The following is an 18,030-nucleotide window of genomic DNA, read 5'->3' as shown; positions in this document are numbered from 1 at the left end:
ACGTCCCACTGACTGGGAGGGGGGACTGGGCTAAATCCTTGCTTGACTCTACACTAAGCATGGGATGATAAAATAGTATTATAGTTTTCTGATTTCTTCCAAAGTCCTGAAAAAGAATGTTGCATACTGTGGGCCTTGCCTTTCAGATTCTTGGCTCTCTTTATGTGGTGACAGGTGTAGCTTCTCTGCCTATGACCCCTGCCACATTTTCACTATCGCCCAAATCTGAAACAACCACAACGGCAATCCAAGCAGGTGCATGCAGTTGTCCCCCATGGAGATCGAATCTCTAGTCCTTCCAGCTGAGCAATCAGAAACAAATTTGAAAGATTTGAGGAGCTAAAAAGCCTTACTTTCAGTTTCACTAGAAAACTGGTTCTCTGTATGTCACCATTCTGCCCCTTATAAGTATCTATAGCAGGAATATCTATGTAACAGTTTGGGGCCTTACTGAAGCTACCAAAACCACATTTCTCACAACTTCTTCTCATATTTCTCCCCATGCACTTCCCCTATTGACCATACTCATTTCATTACTAGTCAATCAAGAAGAAAGAACCAGCCCTAACTGGTTTGGCCCAGTGGATAGAGCCGAGGACTAAAGGATCCCGGGTTTGATTCTGGTCAAGGCCACATGCCCAGGTTGCGGGCTCGATCCCCATAGGAGGCATGCAGGAGGCAACCAATCAATGATTCATCATTGATGTTTCTATCTCCCTCTTCCTTCCTCTCTGAAGTCAATAAAAATATATTTTAAGAAAAAAAATAAAAGAGGAAACCAGCATGGTGGTCAAAAACTAACATTAATCTAAATTTCTGTCTTAGATCTTGTGAAAGAGACTAGACCCCTCTGTGAGATATGTAAATAATTCTTCAGCTTTTGAAATCATTTATATTACAAAACGAGAGATGCCCCATTACTCAAGTCAAATTCCATATCCACTGTTTATGTCTCATGTTTTGGAAAGTTTTATATACAAATACAGAAATAAGAATAATACAGGACCTCTTATAGTGACTCTATATTGATACAGAATTCTGTCTGAATACTATAGAACCTTAGTGATTCAAATTTCTAATCTGTTTTACTAGTAAATTATAGTACAGATGTTATAATTTAAGAAGTGGAAATCTAAGATACCTCAGTTTGAGTCCCTATTATTCCATATATTAATGTGTGGACAAATGCTTGCTATAGTAATAAAAATAGTATGATACCGGCATAAAAACAGACACACAGACCAATGAAACAGGACACACACCCCAGAAATAAACTCACATATATACAGAAAACTCATCTTTGATAAGAGCATTAAGCATATGCATTGGGCAAAAGATAGTCTCTTCAACAATTGGTATTGGAAAAACTAGATAACAGCCCCAGACAAAAGACTAAAATTCATCCTTATACACCATACACAAAAATGAACTCAAAATGGATTAAAGACCTAGATGTAAGATCTTATACTGTAAAATTCCTAGAAGGAAACAGGGGAAAGCTTCCTGACATTGGTTTTAACAATTATTTTTTTTAAAAAAAAATATGTCAGCAAGCACAGGCAATAAAATAAAAATAAATCAACAGGATTATGTCAAATTAAAAAGCTTCTGTACAATAAAAGAAGCAATCAACAGAGTGAAAAGGCAACCTATGAAACGGGGGAAAAAATTGCAGACCATGTATCTGATCAGGGGTTTAATCCCCAAATATACAAAACTCTTATAACCGTCCAATTAATTAAACAAAGAGCTATGTGGCTCCCATACCTTGGCAGGCTAAGTAAGCAAACCTGACCCTGTAAATGCCTCCAGATTGGGAAGTCAAAACACTACACACAACCAGTCACAAACAGCCATTTGGGCTTTAAGCCCTTCCCGGTCAATCATTTCCTTACTTCGCTTCACTTTACCTGGTGAAAGCCCCTCCCCCGCTCCTGTCCGCTGAATGCCCACAACCACTTTCAAACTGGTGCTGCCCAATTCAAATACATTTGCTCAAATAAACTCTTAAAGTGTTTGACATACCTTAGTTTATGTTTTCACAGTTCTGGTGTCCGAAGAAGGAACCCAAGGAGAGCCCCCAGCCGCCCGGGAGCAGAGGTACCTGGGGAGCCCCTGTGCTCTGGCTGCCTGAGGGCCCTGAGGTCAAGGGGAAGTCCTCCCGGTCCTGGATCGCAGCTCTCAGCTTCTGCGTGACGGGCTGTTAGAAGTCATTTGAGCATTTCTTTTTATATTCTGGGTCCAGAAACCACCGAGAGTCGGACTGGGCGGGACTTCCGGGCTCAGACTGGGTCGGCCTGAGGTCCAGCTGGATGCACCAGCAGGTGAATCTAACCAAAGATCCGCTTGAACTAGTGGCACAGTGGAAACCTTTGAACCCGGATACACTCAACCATTTAGTTTTAGGAGGTGCCCTAGAGAAGAAAGGGTCTCAGCCAGGCACTCGCCATAGAGGAAAATTATTTTTCCTCCTCTAGTTTCTCGTGTCCAGGATGAAGCCCACGGGGACAGGCCACTCGCTCCGGGCGCTGCAGACGGGACTCTGGGAAAATTGGCAGCCGGGCAGGAGGTAAGAATTCTCCCCAACCCCAGCTCTCTCAGAGCTGTACCTGGGGCCTGGGCAAGAGAGGATGGTAGAAAATAAATTTTTATTGTTGTTGTTTTCCAAAGTCAGATTGGTAGAAAACAATGGCTAGCGATCCGTCCTCTCCCTGGGACAGTTGTTGCCTCTTCTCCGTCTCATTTTATGTCCTGAGAACTTGGCTGGGCACAGGTAGGGGGACTGCAAATATGGTAAATAGTGCTGTTCTGTCCTGAGGGGTGGGCTCTCAGGATGACCTAAATTGGTTGTTACTTCTACAAGTATGTAGTGGTGAGGGTGTCTGTCCCTGTCATAAATCGTAGTAAATAATCCTATTTCAGGGGCCCTGTCAGAAATAGGGGGAAGTGCTCTGGTCCAAAGGGCATGCAGGGAGGGACCACCTGAGGCCCAAATGGGAGAGTGAACTGGGCATGCGCAGGCCAAACATTTTTCAGCAGTTTAAGGTCTGTGTGACTTTGGCTTCTGGTACAGAATGCTGTAGTGCCAAAATTTGAGGTCTCTCAAGGTCTAAGGCTGTAGAAACCCAAATGTGTCTGTGTATTTGCACACCCTTGCAGCCAGGTATTCCAGCAACTCAAGGTACATACATATAGTATGTCTGTATAGTGGAATAGTAGTAGACCATAAAAAAGGAAATCCTGCCATTTATGATAATTGGATGAACTATGAACCTGGTGCAGTATGCTAAGTGGGATAATAGGGCAGACACAGAATGACAAATATTGTATGATCTCATTTATATGTGGAATCTAAAAAAGAGGAAAACCAGAGAGGAAAACAATAGTTTCCAAGGGATGGAAATAAAGAGAGATGTGGGGCAAAGGGTACAATCGTTCAGTTATAAGATGAAAAAGTTCTCCAGAGCTAATGAACAGCAATGGTGATTGTAAGTAATGACATGTTGTGTACTTGAAAATTTCTAAGAGAGTAAATCTCAAGTTTTCTCACCACACATACACACAGACAAATATAGGTAATTATGTGAGGTTATGGATTGTTAGTTAACTTGATTGTTGTAATAATTTCACAATGTGGATGTAAATTAACACATTGTGCAACCTAAATATATACAAATGTTGTAAATCATGCCTCAATAAAACTGGAAAAAAATAACAAAAACAGATCCAGAGACAGAGAAGCATTGATCAGACCATCAAACCTCAGAGGGAAGGTAGGGGAGGGTGGGGGTAATGGGAAGAGATCAACCAAAGGACTTGTATGCATGCATATAAGCATAACCAATGGACACAGACACTAGGGGGGTGAGAGCATGAGTGGGGGGGGCGAGAGGGGGATAAGGACACATATATAATACCTTAATCACTAAAGAAAAAAAAAACTGGAAAAAATAAAGGAACTACTTCAGTTTTAGTTACTGCTCTTCCATATATTAGCATATAAAGGCATGAGATTTAAATAATTTTGAACTTCAGTTTCCTTCTTTCAGCCATACACTTATGAATATTTAATATGTATTTGAGATCAAATAGTTAATAGATGAGGCAAATAGAACAATGTTTAGGAATGATGTTTTCCATGAGCCACAGTCTTAAACCAAAACCCAATGGCAGCACTTTATTTCTTTCAAAGTATCTGGCAAAGTTTAACTTTACGAATTGCTAATTCTGTTTTAGTTTAGAATTATTTACATATCTTATGAATTTTATCAAATATCTTATGCTGCTTCTAAAGAGAGTTACACATAGCTAAGGGTATAGTCTTTTCCCCATTACTTCATTGACAATCAGGGAAAAGCATGTATGTTGTGAAAATATTATCTCCTTTTAAAGTCTTCTAATGCTTTGCATAATTGTAAAAAAAAGCATATCCAATGTACTTACTTGGAGTTAAAATTTTAGACAGAGTAGAAAAATGCTAAAATATTCTATGTAGATATTTAAATTTTAGAGAATAATTGAAATCAATATTAGAACTATTTACACTTGAATTTCTTGTTATCTGGATCAACTCTATGGAAGTAAAAACTATTGACATGAATTTCTAATTAATTTATCTTAAATTATACAGGCAATTCATAGATTTTTAAGAACAGTTTATTAAACATATTACATAAACATTTTCTCCTAGGTAAATGAGGCTTTATAAATTGCCAACCAATATTTAACATACATATTATAAATTTCTTAAAAGAGGCATGTCTAACATTTATAAAGGTTGAGAAGGGAAATTGCCTATCTGTACTTGAAAACCAGGGAAATTTCTTATTGCATTAAGGACATTAATGAGCTGACCTTTGGAGATACATGCCTACCTGGTTTTCTCATCATGGGGCTTTAACTGTTTGCATTTGCTGTCCATATGGTATTGAGAACCTTGGTAACCGTGCATGGCCCCAAGATGACTCTGTACTGACTTGTATCCAGATAATTGTTTTGTCATCCAATCAGACTCAATGGTATGGCTTAATCTTTACCCCCACATGGACCCAAGCAATTTTGATCAGTGTGTTGCCTTTCTATCAGGACTTAACCAAAATTTAAATATTCTCATTTTCTGCCTGCAAAGCTCTCAGAGCACAACATTTTTATAAAAAGGTGAACTCAATACTTCATTTTTCTATTTGTTTTAACATTAATCCATGCAAATGCTGGTATTTCAACATGTGAAACTCTCCTATAGCTCTGCTTTGTAAAATACTGGAGATAGACAACCCTCTTGTTTGGGTAGGAATAAAAGAGCCTTGTCTATGTCAAGGGCTATCTTAGTTGTTCTCAGTTTCTCAAAAAAAATATTTTCTCTCTAACTTTGTTTTTTTCAAAAACTATTAAATATTGCTATAAAGCTGTGGTTGAATTTAAAAAGTTTCCAGTGGATTTCTTGACAACTTAAATGCTTATCAAAAGCCTCAGATCAAACCAACCTCTAACTCCAGTAGTACAATTATTTTTGGTACCAAAAATCATGCTCCACTGTAAATCTTATATTCTCTTGGAAGACATCTGTAACCTCCTTGGTTTTTACCTTCCAATAATACTGAAATCTTCTTAAAACAATTAGAAATGAGCAAAACATTCAATGCTTGTGAAAATAATTATGGAACTCTGTGTTGAAATATTGTAATCAATTAGGGTCAAAATCTTCTACATCAACAGCTTAGTTATTCTACAGCTTGATAAGGGCAATGTCTTAATGATAAAATTAGTCACTATGCTTTAGATAATAGAGTTACAATACTCTCTTTTCTTTAAGTATTTCTTTATTTATTTCGTTATTTATTTTACTGACTTCAGAGAGAGAGGAAGAGAAAGGGAGAGAGAGAGACAGAAACATCAATGATGAGAGAGAATCACTGATCAGCTGCCTCCTGCATGCCCTTACTGGGGATTGTGCCCACAACCTGTGCATGTGCCCTGATGGGGAATCTAACTGTGACCTCCTGGTTCATGAGTAGATGCTCAACCACTGAGCCATATGGGCCTGGGATACTCTTAAAATGCTTCCTATTTGTAAATTACAACAGAAAAGGTATTTCTGTGTACATAGTCATGTGGTGTACTGTGTATGTGAGTATATGTGTATGTTCATATGTGGTTATTTCTATTTTTATGAACTTGATAAATAACCTGGCTAGGATAGTGCTTCCAGAAATAGCTTGCTTATTTTAAGATTACTTTAGGAGCAATATTTATCTACTTAATTATATTCTGCATTCTTAACATTTGTAATCAGTTTCCTTTGGAAATTGATTATAGATACTAAGAAAAGGGGAGAATGCTACACTTGTAATTTTTTTCTCCCTTTACTGGGGTCAATGGCTGTGAAAAGCCTTCCCCCCCCACCCCCATAATGATAGATCACAATATTTTAACACAGAGTTCCATAATTATTTTCACAAGCATTGAATGTTTTGCTCACTTCTAATTGTTTTAATAAGATTGATCATTTGTGATTGTTTTATTGTAAGGTATTTATTTTAAAAATAAAATGCATTGTAGGAAATTGATTTCTGTTTCAAGGGAAGAAAAGTCCTCAAGAGATATTAGACTGAGAAAAGGAAAATTAAATTAAAAGATCAATTTTGAAGCCAGGCCTTTGACTTTCCATTTATAATCCATTATTTTTGTACCCCTACATCTCTTTAATGATTCTGAGTAACAGTCTCTGAGTTTTGCCTGAAATCTGGCTTAAATGCTTTTCACATGCCAGACATACTTTAAAACTGAAGGACTTGGTTAAACATATTTAACCACTAATCTATATGACAATGTACATTGACCATTAAATAGATCTTAGGTAAAATCTGGGACTGATTTTACTTTAATTTTAGATCCTGTAAAACCATGTATTAAATCAAATTAGATTAAACATAACAAGTTATTAATAAGGAACAAGAACAAGTAAAAATAAATTATTAATAAAAGAGAGATACAGAGATAGCGAGATAAAGAAAAAGAGGTATTTTACATTCCATGGAAAGAGTCTGAATTTCAATAAAGGTGAGTAAAGTGTAATGTAGCAAGAATTCTTCACAGACCTTTTAGCATCCAAATTATGGCATGCATATTGCATGGTGCAATTTTACAAGCCTACAAAATAGTAACATTAATGGCCCAGCATCCTTAAAATCATAAGTCTGCAAAATGATTCACTTGCCATGCATAGTGAATATTAATAACATCAAGTAGTTGCATTTATTAACCTTTTACATTAATGGTCAGAAATGAAACATGCTGAGAACAATTGCACAACAGAGGGGAAAATGTTTCTGATGACTATTGGGTTTAATTTGACAGTTAATAAAAACCATCAAGTACATAGTATGTTAGATTAACTGATCTGGATTCCATATGACAAGTCATTATTATTAAAGGCAAATAGAGGGTATTTTCAAATACGCCCTGGAGTGAGGTAGACTAAAATATGATGGTGCACTCTTGAATGTCAAGGACATTTTGTGCAGGGTGTAATTGAAAACTACATGTAATGTGCAGTTTGGGGACCATTTCATGTTCCTCTGCAGACCTCAAAGCATCACACTGAATATTTTATTGGAATCTGTCAAACTCAGCTCTAGGTTCAAATGCATAACAAATATTTATGGACAATCACCATTTTGATGACAGAGAGAGTGTGTCAAAGCTAACTACACCATTATAGTTAGCAAATGAGTAAGTGTATAAGTGTCTTAACCGTTTCTATTTTCCCTTCAATTTCTTTTACTTAAAAATTAGTCAAATTTTACATAATCTATAAGTTAGCCCTTATTAGAAAATTAGAGTCATGAGCAACTGGGTGATTTTTCAATAATGTAGTGAGTGATAAGGTATGATTCTGACTAATTATGCCTTCCTAAATGTCATCCACACTCATTAAGAAGTATGTAGACCATCAGAAGTAGGACAGTTTTGTTTTAAGAATATTGAAAGTTTAAAGTATGCAAATACTGGTAACCTCATAAATAAGTGCTTTACAATACAGGATATCTAAAATATTGACAAATAAATGTTATTGTTTACTATAAGAATTTAGGTACGTTTATCACCCACTATACATACACCTATATATGCATTACCAATGGACACAGACAATAGGGTGGTGCAGACCTGTGGCAAGCATGAACCTGGTGGAGGGGAGCAATGGGGGGAATAAAAGGGACATCTGCAATATGCTCAACAATACAGATTTTAAAAAAATCTTCCCTGTGAAGTATTTCACTATACCATCCCTACTGGGATGGTGGTGTATGTCCACCTCTGGTTGTACACTGTATACACTGCAAAGTATTGCATTTACCGCACACTTTTGTAATGATTAAAGTGTCAGGAGACTGAGCAACTTGAGAACAGGGACTATGTCGTCACCAGTTTTGTATCTATGGTGTTAAGCATTTGCCTTGGCATGTAGAAGATACTCTACAAACCTTTCTTGTCTAAACGAATACCATATGGGTGAATGTTTGTTTATGGCTCATTGTACAGTTGGATTTTTAACTTTTTCTAAAATGAAACTTTAAAACTTTATTCACAGACAGTATTAAAGAATGAGATTCAACTTTTAAAAGAGGAGTGGTGTTTAGTTCTGTAACCTGTAGGACTATAATCTCCACAAAGCAAGGTATACAGGAAGGGTATCCCTAGAAGGGGCTGACGGCAAACCACCAAGATTCAACTCAGTTCTCCAGGACGCCTAGAGAGACCCTGGAAATACCTGGGAGGGTGGGTACTGCAGAGAGTCGGTGATGCACTTCCGGCCTGGGCTACTAGTTTTTGTTGATTTTCTTGTCACTGGAAGGGTCGGTACTAGGTGGCACAGCTGCGGATAGGAGGACTCTGCACAGGGCCCGGTGGGGTGCACCTCTTTTTAATGTATGCGGGAAACGTATTTATACGTTTTACATTGACTGTAAGAAGTAGAGCCACCTGTTAGCACGCGATAAAAACTACCCGCAAACAATGTATTAAGGAAGGACGATGAGTTCCATGGCTTTTTGCAGGGTTTGCTCTCTACTCACCTGAAGGCAAAACCCCAGAAAAGTGGGCACGTGCAGAAGAAAGATGAGTTCGCGCTTGATGGCAAGTGGAAGCAGTGGCGCTGAGGCGGGGGGCCTGGATGGTGGCTGCAGGGGCCCGGGTCACCGTCTGCTCCTGCGTGATGGACTTGTGATAGTGAAAGTGGAAGGAGACTCACCGGGAGTTGGGGAGTATGACCACCCGCGAACTCTCCGGATCCAAAACTTGTCGACAGTATTGTAGTCGGTTCTGTTTTCAGGAGGTGGCTGGACCCGAAGAGGCACTGCGCTGGCCCAGGGAACTTTGTTGTCGGTGGCTGAGGCCTGTGGTGCATTCGAAGGAGCAGTTCCTGACCATCCTGCCCCCAGAGCTGCAAGGACTGGGTGCAGTAGCACTACCCCAAGAGCGAGAACCAGGCTGTGGGCATGGCAGGGCTCCTGAGAGAGCGCCTGGTGGAACTGCACCCAGAGCCTGGTGAAGGTCAAGGATGTACCTGTAACCTGGGAGGAGTGGGAGCATCTGGACCCAGTTCAGAGAAACTTCTGCAGGGATAGTGCACTGAAGGGTTATGGGAACACAGCCCTACCAAGTTTGGGAACCAGAACAGAGAACAAAGAGTTGATTCCAAAGCAAGAAATACTAGAAGTAGAGCCACAGATGCAGCTACAAGAAGGGTGCCAGGGGAAGGCTCCCCTGTTGTCCAAATGTGGTGATGCAGGAGGAGACGGTAGGAAAGCACTCAGGAAACCCCTTATTCCTGAAACTTGAAAATTCTCCTGAGGAACAAGGACTCACCAGCATCTCAGATCTCAAAAATGGTCCCACAGAAGAGGTAGACTCCAAAAATAATGAAATTGGAAATAGTGCCAGAAGTTCAAACTTAATTTTTGTCAGCATGGCCTGACAGCAGAGAGGTCTGTTAATGGTGCTGAATGTGGCAACAAGTGCAAACAGAGTGTAGATATGGTGAAACATCAAGTGGTGAAACCTCACAAATCTGTTGACAGTGTGGGAAATTTCCATACTTCAGGCCTTTTTGAGCCCAGAGGCAGCTCCATGAAGAAAGACCTTATAAATGTGAAAACTGTGAGAAGGGTTTCAAACAGAGTTCTGACCTCCTGAAGCACCACAGAATCCACACTGGGGAGAAACCCATCGAATGCCAAGAATGCGGGAAGAACGTCAGTCAGAGCGCTGGCCTGAATGAACACCAGAGGACACATACAGGGGAAAAGACATACACATATACCAAATGTGAACACAGCTTCAGACAGAGCTCACATCCCAGTCGGCATCAACAAATCCATAAAGGAGAGAAACATTATAAATGTACCCAATGTGAGGAGACCTGTTGTATTTCCAACCATTTTAGGCATCAGAGAATCCATAAAGGGAGAGACCCTATACATGTGAAGAATGTGAGAAAAGCTTTAAATGATGCTCTGACCTCTCTAAACATCAGAATCCATACTGGGTAGAAGCCTTATGAACTGTCTGTGGGAAATGCTTCCGTCAGAGTGTGACCCTCATTATACACCAGAGAACTCACACTGGAGAAAGGCCTTATAAATGTCTTGAATGTGGGAAAAGCTTTAGACAGATCCACACCTTATCCGATACCAAAGGATCCACAGAAATAAAGTCCCATCATTTTGACATGGTTCTACATGAAAAAAACACACACACAAAAACAAATGTTGATGTCATCCTAAAACAACTACACAAACACACCCAGAAATAATGTTTAACCAAATATCTGAGCACCCAAACATCTTGGCACCAACCCTCTAGGAAAAAGATGAGTCAAATTGACACAAAGAATTAACTATCACAGTCGATAAGGGCAAAGGATCAGAAGAATTTAAGATACAGCACTGAGAATGCCATAAGAAAATGCATATAATGACCCAAACTGAATCAAACCAACAGGTGTATGCTTTAGTGTCTCCAGTTGTGAATTCTGAAGACCTTGGATCTTTCTTAATCTCTTCTTCAGAACCATACCAATTTCATCACCAGGCCTGCACCTACTTAAATATTGCTGAATCCTTGTGATTTTATTTCTGCTACCAAAAATCTAATTCAATTTGTCATCATTTATTAATTGGACCTGGTGCCTATGCCCCTGACCCAGTTTTCCTGTGTGGCTCTTGCTGCTGCAATCCATTTCCCACTTATCAGCCAGATTGATTTTTGTGACACATATATTGGATCAGTCAATTAAAGTAATTAGTATAGGTTTTCCATTGTACTTAGAATAAAATTCCAAAGTCTTGAAATGACCTACAGAACCCTGCATGAACTGGTTGGTCCCTACCTTCCTCTCAAACCCTATATTACGCTCAATAACTTGTTCTCTCCATCACACTTGGGAAATTCTGCAAAGTAATCCTTGACTCAGAACAGTCACACAAGCTGCGCTTTCAGTAGAAAGCTCTTGCCTCATTCATCCATAAACTGCCTCCTTCACATCATTAAAGGCTCAGCTTAAATGTACCTTTTCAGAGACTGTCTTTGTCAACCATTTCTCAAGGAAGCTGATAGCTTACAGTTTTGATTGATCACTATATGTTATATACTATTCATAAGTAGTATAAATTGTCCCAAAGTATCACTTGCTTCCATTGGCAGTATTTCTAAATCTATATGGAGCCAATTTGGGCTGGTAAAACTAGGTGGAAGAAAACATAGGGATACCTGAACTGTGTATAATCTTTCTCTGTACTAAGCTAACACTAACTGTAGTAGTCTAATATGTCATTACTAATATGAATATTTTGATGATAGCATGGTCATTAATAAGATTTTAATTTTTTTCATTTTCTTTATTATATAAGCTTTGAAATTTTATAAATATTTTACTGGTTACCAAAATAAATTTATTGACATTATTTTATTCCATAATTGAAATGCTATAAATTAGCTGTGATATACGGCATTCAAATAATTTTTCGGATGAAATAAAATACAAGTGGGTGAAAATAGCTGAAAAATGATTATATAATTATTCTCTATGTGTCTAATGGAGCTATGCATGGAAAGTACCTCTCTGAAGCTGCTTCTTTACAAATGTAGAAAAGAGTAGGAGGTGGATATTAATTGAGACATATCCCCCCCACACACACACACACACTGTTAAGACACTGCAAATTCAGGGATTTCCTTAATTCTCCACACAAAGCCATGCACACATTTGAGGCTTCCTGGTAGAAATTGTGAATTAGCAAAATAAGGCGATGGTTTGTGTAAAGGATATACAAAGCAAAAATTATATATAATTGTTTGTATGGAAAATAATACAATAAATAATAATACAAGAATAAACTGTTTTGTGTATTCACAACTATACACTTCCTTTTTCCCCACCCTGTCTAAGGAAATAGTTATTTAGTGGATCAGTGAGTCAATATGAAAGAGAAAAAGGACTCTTTAGAAAAGGTGAGTTAGGGTAAAATAATATACATAGAGAGAAAAACATATACATAGAATTAGGTATACATATAATATACATGGTAGAGTGAGACTTATTCTGACACCGATTATATGTCTATATTGTGGAAAGTACTTGAGTGATTAAACAATCAGTTGCCCTTAATTGTATATTTCAATTAAGACAAGGTAATACATAGAAAAGGGTAAAGATTATAGTATATTTAAGTTTATAATGACAAGATATAAATGATTTATTCTGAAAGACAGGAAAACTATGGAGGCTAGACTAGCTGAGAGAATAGGAATACCTGAAGTGAAAGTTTGGAAGCCCAAGAAGTTACATTGCTTTGTTTCCCATATCAGGAGATAATTCAGTGGTTTACTTATAAAAATGTTCTGTCAATTAGAGCATAACAGCCTTTTATGTTATTTATCTCATTGTGGTACAGAAACAATTTGGGTTTTTGATTTCACAATTCCCATGTATTTTTATATATTGCTGTTACAAGTCATCTATTTTGTAACATTCCATTTAATAATAAGCTGTAACTTTAAATTCATTGTCTCCCATTCTTGCGTTACAAGTTATTTTAATTTGTTGATGAAAATTGATGGATCAAAATGGAAATTTTGATGGTAAAGCCTCAGGTCATAAAATGCTTCATTTATATACCACAAAGAAGAGCACTTTCAATTTTTGCATTATTCTAAAATGTAACTGGGTTTATAACAACATTAGTCTTTGCTGCAATGAGAGTAGCACAGTACATTGATTAGCATGATGGTGGATTGATTAGATTTCATTCTACATTGATGAGTCAACGGAGACAAGCAAAGGAAACTGCTGACTCTGGATTTATGAAATGGCAGGTGGAACACACTGCTAACCAAGCAGCATTTAGCGTTATTTCCTATTCCCTGACAACCCATTCTAAACTCTGCATTACAAACACCATAGAACAGTGAGCCCCAAGTAAAATAAAAAAACCTGTATATATCAAGTTGAGTGACGGGGTGGGGTGGGGTGGCAGGGGTGGTCAGAGGGATTATCTCAAATAAAAAATTTGTTATTCCTCAATGGAAAAACAAAAAAAAAGGTCACCTTTACCATGTGACATCAGAAACTTTGCCAAGAATGATATGGAAATCAAAACATCAGAATTATAATTGATATTTTGATGATAATGATATCACCAGCATAACTATATGAATATAAGGCACTCTACTTACATTTATGCATTTGGCAGCAAATTTTCGTGTACTGATGTATGCCAGGCATCATGTTAGGCTTGGAAAATAAAATAAAATAAAAACAAGCTTTTTTCCTCAGAACATTTTTTTATTGTCCCATATGACTTAACTTCTCAGCAACAATTGACAATTTTGTCACATATTTATTCTATGCCCTTAATCTCCTTTTGTTTCAAGGTTGTAGAGATATCTTGCTTTTCCTTTCAACTATCTGACTTTTATGTTACCATCTCAGGAAATATTTCCTTTTTTTATTAATTTTTAGACTTTCCAAAATGTCTGCCTTAGACTGGCTCCCAACAGTCATATATAGAAAAAGGAATCCTGATCTGTGTCTCAGGATTGATTTACTCTTTATGTCTTTACTCAGGTGTAGTAAGTGGCATTTAAAAATATATACATATTATTTTTCCATATAAACTTGCCCTTTTTGATTCTATAACTGACACTAATTACTTTATTTTCACTAGATTTTACATCTTTAGAATTAACTTTGAATCACCCCTCCCCTTTATTATTTATAATGAATCACCATGCAAGGTAAATACCATCTAATGTCCATTCCCAGGGACTCTATTCTAATCAGATCTTAAATATTCCTGCTTCAATATATCATATGATAAATGTTAGTATTTCATTACATGTATTTTCTCATCCCACTTTAATGCAAACATCGCAACTGTCATGTTGCTTCCACATATTTCTAAAATACACAGAAAAATAATAAAACTCTTAATATCTCACTATCTCTTGAAATATGTGCAGTTTTTATTATTGCATTTGAGGCCCTGTATTATGTAATTACTTAATGTTATCTTACATTATCAAGAACAGTGATGAGTTTGAAATTGTACCCTGATTTCTAGTAGCTAGTTAGCCTTCCACAAGTGCATGGATGCTTGAAGAAAATGAGAAATTCCTGGTTCAGAGACAAAAATAGTTTATTACTCATGGCACAGCAGGCAGCATGAGATCCATGTTCCCTTTGACCTTCAAACCCAAGGGCAACATGGAGCAGCCCAGTGGGTGTTGTGCAGAGAGGGCTTTGTCACAGTGGAGAAACTCTTGAGTTTAGGGCACCTTGAGCTTTTATTTATTTATTTTTATTTTTTAAAATATATTTTTATTGATTTCAGAGAGGAAGGGAGAGAGAGAGATAGAAACATCAATGATGAGAGAGGATCATTGATCGGTTGGCTCCTACACACCCCTTACTGGGGACCGAGCCTGCAACTTGGGCATGTGCTCTTGACTGGAATTGAACCTGGGACCCTTCAGTCCATAGGCCGATGCTCTAGCCACTGAGCCAAACCGGCTAGGGCTGCACCTTGAGCTTTTAAAAGGCATATGCTAAACTTGCCAAAACATTGCCTCAGCATGAGCTAGTGTCTTTTTTTTTTAATATATTTTTATTGATTTCAGAGAGCAAGGGAGAGAGAGATAGAAACATCAGTGATGACAGAGAATCACTGATCAGCTGCCTTCTGCACAACCCCCACTGGGGATTAAGCCGGCAAGCTGGGCATGTGCCCTTGACCAGAATCGAACCTGGGACCCTTCAGTCCACAGGCCAACACTCTAGCCACTGAGCCAAACTGGTTAGGGCGAGCTAATGTCTTTTATATCCCAGAGAGAAAACAAATCAGTGCTCTGCTCCCAAAAGGAGGCAATATTCCTGTCTTTAATGTATGTTTGCTATACAAATTTTCTTAAAGAGATAGTACAGAAGAGAAGAAATTAAAAGGCATGAAGAGATACAATGACCTGCTGAGAATTGTCTCCTAACACACTTATTCCACTCCCTAACCTCCTTGTCTATGAACTTTCATTGTATATTAGCAGGGAGGCTTGTTAAGACAGAGATTAAATGTGGTGACCAGTGAATTGTTGGTTTGACAAATTTAATAACTAGTGCTTGTTATTGTCCTCAGTCACTTGTTTTATTTTTCTATTTTCTTCATAAAAAGCTTAAAAACAAACAACCGATCAACTATAAATGTATCATTCATGCTTAAAACTGCATATAGATGATATACACAAATTATCTGTATTGAATTACAGAGATGTTGCAGGGATAAGGGAAGAACATGGTAAAATGCAGAAACTTGAGGCTGCCTGAAACCTCATCAAAAGGTTATGTGAATTTTATTCTGAAAAGAAATTCAAGTAGAACTAGATGGTTACCTTAAGAAGAGCAGTGGCAATAGTCAGCTTGAAGGAATCTCTACAATAGGGGAAAAGGATATAAATCTACAATTCTTATTATTTACTCTTTTCTCATATATTTAGCTGGGGATACTTATACTCTAAATCTAACAAAAACAATAACCAAAGACAAACAAAAAACAACAGAGGAACAGAGGATATGGGAGTCTGTTGATGCAAACCACATAGATCAGTCTTCCAATAAATCCATAAATGATAGTGTTGGTATAACATAAAAGGCAATACATACGCAAAATAATTTCCTGCTACCAACCAGATGAGCAGCTCATACACTTAGGAGATAGTAACATAGCAATAATTCAGCTGTTGGTAGTGGAGTAGACAGACCAGCATTGGCAAGAAGGCCAGTTTTTAGTCAGTCCATGCATAGCCATGAATAGTCTTCATTTCTGCTGCTATTTTGTAAGCAGACACATAAGTATTAGGGATATTTGGCAAATCTGCTGACTTAAGTTCACAGTGATGGTCACTGTTTCCCTGATTATGGTCAGTATTCACTGCTGCTGATGCCCTCTAGGTGGCATTTGTGTGAAACACAACTGTTTTCTCATTCCATGTTGTTCCAATCACCAGTGTTCCCAGTTCCCAACTTCCCTGCCAAACATTAGTCTTTATCAGTCAGTCTGCTGTTGATCTGTGACTTAGATTGTCCTTTCACATAAACAGCACAGTCAGATGTGCTGGTCAAAATTCTGGTCATTGGAAGAACCTGTGCCTACATCACTGATGTTCAAGGCTACTTCTTATTAAAATAAAATGCAGTGCTCTCTATTTCAGCCCTTACCAACATTCAGTGTAGACCCTTTTGTGAAGCACATTGATGTTTTTATTTTTTTCTTAACTTGTTATAAGTGCTCAAAATAAGGTTATAGGTTTTGATGAAACAGAAATGTTGAAGTAGTAAGGAAGCACCATCCATCTGCTCATGCAATTTGTGGCACCATATGGATGCACTCAATCCTCTGAGTTTATATAACATTTCTGTTTTATAATGCAATTTTGGTGCTGTTCATGTCCACATTTGTGTTTCAGTGGATCGGGTAATATCCAATACATTATTGAAGTTTAAATTACACAGTTATTTTTTGTCCCATAATCAAGTGTTCCATCTTGACTAGGTTTTAGCATAAGGCCAAGAATTGCTTTAAAAACAAATATTAATCAAGGATGGAATAGACTTTCTGAAAAACCTTGGAACATATTTTATGATTCCATTGGAACTTCCTGTCAGAACTTTATTCTGCATGTCTCTCTGGCCCAAACTGTTGGACCTGATTGTTCCTAAGTTCCAAATCTCCGGGAAGCTCACACCAGTTTAGACTGCTATAGAGCCTATTCATGCTTTGGTTCCAATTTAAACCTGGCAACCTTACAGATTATCTTACAAGTGATTTCTAGAAGCAAGTTCAAATATGATATATGTTGGCTCTAAAACCCAAAGAGATCAACTAAGAGTTTTGTTTTCCATCATAATAGGTAGGTGCAGCAACTTGTCTTATTTTAGAAGGGTAAGTCAATATTCACCATACCAGTAATCTCCCTGGAATTTCACTAGGCTTATCTTCTACCTTTGAGCAAACATATGCATTTATAAGGTCCCTAATGTGATTGCTACTCTTTGATTATCAGGTTTAAATAACATAATGTTGTCAATATTATGAACCAGTGTAATTTTGTGTTTTCTGTGAGAACGATGGATGCTTCTATGAACTATGTAGTAGGATGAGGAGCAGGGGGTCGACACAGTATTGCAATAAAATATTAAAAGTACATATGCTCTCATGCCTATCATGAAAATGAAAATGGGTTGTGATTTTACTGTTTGAAATGGAAAAGGAAATATAGTTACCTGGTCAAAGAAAGTCTTTAAACCAGCCATCAGAAGTTGTGTTGATTTTACTCCAGTAAAAATATCACATCTGAAATCAAAGTTGTGATTGAAAATACCACTTGAATAAGTTTACAATAATCTAATGTCATTTTCCACAACCCTTTTGCATTCCTACAGTCACATAGAAAAAAGTTAGAGAGATGTGGTAGAAGTTACTA

The 18,030-nt window shown here is 37.6% G+C and overlaps 1 pseudogene; it reads left to right on the top strand.

Moving 5' to 3' along the window:
• The first annotated feature begins 9,132 nt into the window (after window positions 1–9,132).
• LOC106696925 lies at window positions 9,133–10,728 on the top strand (annotated as a pseudogene).
• Window positions 10,729–18,030: the final 7,302 nt, after the last annotated feature.

Source organism: Myotis lucifugus, unplaced genomic scaffold (genome assembly GCF_000147115.1).
Source record: "Myotis lucifugus unplaced genomic scaffold, Myoluc2.0 scaffold_36, whole genome shotgun sequence".
NCBI classification, from domain to species: Eukaryota; Metazoa; Chordata; class Mammalia; order Chiroptera; family Vespertilionidae; genus Myotis; species Myotis lucifugus.
This window is presented reverse-complemented; position numbering and strand designations above follow the sequence as displayed.